Consider the following 5,098-nt stretch of genomic DNA (forward strand, 5'->3'; position numbering starts at 1 on the left):
TCTGTCTCTTGCAGCCTTCATGAAGAAAAACAAAAACAAAAAAACAATAAGAATCTACCGTGCTGTTTTTGTGGTACTGTGAATCTGTACTCAGATTTTTTTGGAAATGTGTCCATGTTTCATTATTATACAGAAAGTTTAGTTTGCATATATAGTCATCTATTTTGGATAGTTTTTCTTTGTGGCATAAATATGCAATGTTATGTTTAAAGATACATGGTAACATGATAGATAGTTCAGCTTGCAAAACATCTTTCTGAATAAAACAAAAACATTCAACAAATGCAAACTCCATAAACATGTTCTAAACGTTTTGAGATCTGAAACCCTTGTACAGCATGTTTGACTGTAAAAGCTGTAAGTCTAGCTTTCACAGCCTCATTTTCCATCCGTGTTAAATTCAATATGCCATCTAGTCTGACAATCTATAATGTGAATCAAATTAGAATTTAAGTAAATATGAAACTGAAAGTCCCTGAAGTTGCTTGTGCGGTGTATAACCAGCATTACTGTATGTAACAGGAATATTACTGGTGTGCTATTAGATGATGAATTTGGAGGCTGTTAAGTATCCATTTACATCCAGTATGTTAAGTATCCATTTACATTTATGCATTTAGCAGACGCTTTTATCCAAAGCGACTTACATTGCATTCAAGTTACAGTTTTTACATTTGATCAGCTCTTGCTTTCCCTGGGAATCGAACCCATGATCTTGGCGTTGCTAGCGCCATGCTCTACTATTTGAGCTACAGGAAAGCCAGTATCCATCTTCACCCTCTCATAGCATTAGACACATTATTACTGATGCTACGGTCTTTCTTGTCAACAGTCTAGGAACTTTTTGGAATAAATAAAATGCAATGCACCAAAATTCAGGTCCTGATGTAAGACCACACAGCTGGATCTTGTACTTAGATTGAAGATCATCTTCAAATGGCGACAGGTGCATACACTACATTATCTTCCTCTTTAACTTTCTGTAAAAAACAAGAATCACATAATGTGTTTTTTAATAAAACATTCTTCTTGAAATTAGGGGTTAAATGTGAGTTCAGAAACCGTTATTTAAAAAAGATAAAGTTTGAAAAGAGAAGCGGCATTCATTATGAACTTCGTCTATATCAATGGTGCTGTTTTACAATGGACATAAAATTGTAGAAAAATTGTCTTTTAAAAGTAAAGAAATTTATTTAAAACCAATTTTGTAATATCACAATGAACATTTACTGTACAGTAAATTTTTACATGACTGAACAGGAAAACTGACAATGTCAATGCATGTATATTAGTTTTGCATTGTAATATATATATATATATATATATATATATATATATATATATATATATATATTAGTCAATGTCTCCCACAGACACATATGAGACATTGACTAATGTCTTTTCATGGACATATTAAGCCATATATATTATGGCTTTTATAAATGACTCATGTGTGTAAATAGTGTGTGATGTATATGATCTAACATTATATAGACAAAAACACAAATGTGCATAAATTTGATTCCTTAATACAGAGAGACAATAAATAATATGAATTAAATTATCTTTGGTGAAGCAACTCGCACCCCCCACTCAATTAGCATACAGGCGCAGGGAAAAATAAATGTAGAAATACAGAAATAAATAAATGTGGAAATACAGAAATAAATACATGCAAAAAAACAGAAATAGCCATTTATATTACCAAAATGTATTTATTTTCACTATAATTTATGTATTTATTTCTACTTTTATTTATTTATTTTCCTTCTGTCATTTTTAGTCCTTCATACAAGCAGTGTATGTGCTTATTAAATTTAGAAAGTACTTATTTGCAAATAAATGAAACCCAGAAGAAATGTCTAGCAATAAAAATAATTTACATTTGTTATGGTTAAAAGTTATTTTCTTTGAAGCTCAATAATCAAAACATCACCAACAAAAGCAAAAGTGTCATTTATAGAAATCATCTGAACACCAGTAGAGGACTGCAAGAATATAATCATGAATTATGAAGAAAGTTGTTTTTATTATTAAATAATGCAGATTTGCATTTCTGTGTTTCAAATGTGTTTTGATGCAGTTTTATAAATGCAGAATATTTCTTTATGCAATAGAGCTGATTAAAGAGCTCTGCTGGTGTCATTATGCATATATTCTGATATGACTAAAATACAGAAATTGCCAAACCCAGTAAACTACACATTACTTTGGAATTTTAATAGATTATTAATTGAGTTATAATATGTGTTTAAAATAAGACGACACTTGCCCTCTTGATCAGTTTTTGTGAATTTCTTGCAGACCCAGAAGATCACGACTACAGCTACAATCAACAGATATCCAGCAGCAGAAATCAACACTATGTACAATACGGGTAAGCCCTGATCTGTAATGGACAAAATTTAATCTGTCTGTTTGATCCACAACAAACACTATGGAACATCAGCACTATATAACTTCATAGATCAGCTCAGTTAATCAATGTTAATATCCGCACAAACACACCTGAACATGTTTGACAGAGCTGACTGATGTCCAGATGTCTCGTCTGTTGTTGTCGGTTGTTGATGGGATTGTTGAGCACACAGCTGTATCCTGATATTCCACCTCCAGAGGTAGAGAGAGACTGATGCTGAGATCAGACACACTGATGCTGGACAATAAACTGTTTCCTTTGTACCAGGAGAGAGTCACATGACTCGCATTCGCCACTGAACACAACAATGAACAATTCTGCTGTGATGATAATGATGATGATGAAGAACAGTTTAGAGTTGTTGCTAATGATAGGAACAGGAAGACGAGCTGGAAACATGAGAGAATATATAGAAATGTGCATAGTGTCTGTCGTCTAAAAATGTTTAACCATTTTGCAGTATAAATGAGTTACAAATTAGCTTTTTACTCACCATAGACATAAACACTTAATGTTTTTGTTAACCGTTTAGCTCCACGTATCTTTAGTTCATAGAGTCCAACACGTTGAGTTGTGATGTTTGTGATGATCAGAGATCCAGTCTGATTGTCCAGCTTCAGTCTGTCTCTGAATCTCCCATCAGGACCATCATCATATGTGGAGACGATTCCAGCAGCTTTACTGATTTCAGCTATCAGAGATGTTTCAGGTCCAAAACTCCACAGTATATCGTCGTCTTCAGGTATTTCTGTAACAGTGTAGAAGGACAGAATCTCCTTCGATCACTGATGCTGAGTCACCAAACAATCCTGGAAGACATGAAGATATTTTGTCAGTTTATAAAGCCTTTTTGTTGGCTTGAAATCAATTGTAGTTTGTAAATTTGAAATGTGAACTGAAGAACATCCTGAACAGCAGCACAGTGACATCTATATATGTGTGAGCGAACAAATATACGTATGTATGTGTATATATAATTTTTATTTTTATTAAATTTTTTTTGTGAGTTTTAAATGTATCTGTCGCAGGACAAAATAAATATGTGGAGTTACAAAACATGTTAATTGCAGCTTGATAGTTTAAGTTTTAATTCTGCTTCTATAACTTTTTTTAATCCGTACATCAAATGAGCTTCATAAAGCCAGGTGTAATAAATTATTTTATAACTTACCAGTCAGACTCCACCAGCACAAACAAAACACATGAAACATTTTCTTCAGCGGTGCGGTGTCTGATCTAAAAGACTATGTGCTGAAAACACTCTGAAAAAGCTAGTGTGAACCTCCCCCAGCAGAGTTTGACCCTCAGAATGCACACGCACCTGCTCTCTGAATGTATTGTCACGGGGTGAAGAATCACACGACAAGTGAATGTAGTATAAATGCCCCGGAGGGTGGATTTATTGGCGTTTAAACAGGGTGAGTAAGGTGAAATCGGTGCCTCTGTGCTGTTTGTGCTCTCTCTCCTCCTGTTCCTTGGCCGTGGGCTGGTGCTGGTGCTGGTGCTGGTGCTGGTGCTGGTGCTGGTGCTGGTGCTGGTGCTGGTGCTGGTGCTGGTGCTGGTGCTGGTGCTGGTGCTGGTGCTGGTGCTGGTGCTGGTGCTGGTGCGATTAGAGAGACGTTAGTCCCTGCTTCATGGAGAATGAACTCACTTATGACTTGGTTCGGCGTGGCTTTATAGCCCGGTTGATAACGAGCAGCAGCTGTGACCGGGCGGCCGGTGATGAGGGAGTGCAGGTGTTTCTGATCCGTTTCCAGGGCGACGCTGATGAGTAATCGGGACGCTCATCACAGTATGTTAAGATTACATTTATATAATGATCTTCCGGCACTTTTTAAGACTTTAACTGTTGTTGATGTTGGAAAACAATCTTTATCAAATAGAATACATTTTTATAATTTAACAATTAATATAACAATTAATACATCTCATTGTGTTAAATAGTATAAGTAAAAAGTTGAAGAGTGTAATATTTTGTAATATTGGATTTAATGCTAAAATAAGTCTTATGGATTTAAAAATATTTTTATAATCAATCAGTTGTTGGGAATTCTAAAAGCTGTCTGCCATCTCACATTACCAGATGCGTGACATTAGCAGCTCATCTTCTGAGTCAAACTGAAACCTGCTGTGGTTGTTTTTCTCAAGAAACTTTGTTTGATGTGTTGGACAGACAAGCGACATTTGCTGGAATGTGGCCATTTGTTTGACGTGTTTAGTTTGTAGGTGAAGAGTTTTTTATTTTTTTTATTTTTTTTTCCTGCTGTCATGGACCTCACAGTCTTACTTCCCTCCTACACACAACAGCATTAAAATTTAAGCTGAGGTCCGTAACTTTTGGCACTCTAGCGGTTAATAAACAGAACTGCATGCATCTTGCGGAAGAACATTGTTGCTGGAGCTACTTCTCTCTGTTTATGTCTATGACGTATCACGCAGGTACTGGGCTACTCCGCAATTGTTTTAAATTTTGAACACAGAAAAGTTATGGACTGCAGCTTTAAGTAAAATAAATCCATCAATGTTGATATTTGAAAAGTACTCATAGGTCAAACATTGCTAAAATACACAGACTGGCAGCTGATTATGCATCAATGTTATACAAAAAAATAAATAAAATGGGATCATGTCTCTTTCAATAAACAAAAATCGACACACTGCCACTATACTGCTCTTAAA

The 5,098-nt window shown here is 35.2% G+C and overlaps 1 long non-coding RNA gene across 2 annotated transcripts; it reads right to left on the reverse strand.

The window, feature by feature from the left end:
- Positions 1 to 2,128: 2,128 nt before the first annotated feature.
- On the reverse strand, positions 2,129 to 4,042 carry LOC131531372 (uncharacterized). Of its 2 annotated transcripts, none has more exons than XR_009268670.1 (3): positions 3,741 to 4,042; positions 2,913 to 3,228; positions 2,129 to 2,808 (listed from the first exon to the last, which is right to left on the reverse strand). It is a non-coding gene; the product is annotated as an uncharacterized LOC131531372 (long non-coding RNA). The 2 variants fall into 2 exon arrangements; XR_009268669.1 differs by having other exon boundaries at positions 3,591 to 4,042.
- Positions 4,043 to 5,098: the final 1,056 nt, after the last annotated feature.

Source organism: Onychostoma macrolepis, chromosome 22 (genome assembly GCF_012432095.1).
Source record: "Onychostoma macrolepis isolate SWU-2019 chromosome 22, ASM1243209v1, whole genome shotgun sequence".
NCBI lineage: Eukaryota > Metazoa > Chordata > Actinopteri > Cypriniformes > Cyprinidae > Onychostoma > Onychostoma macrolepis.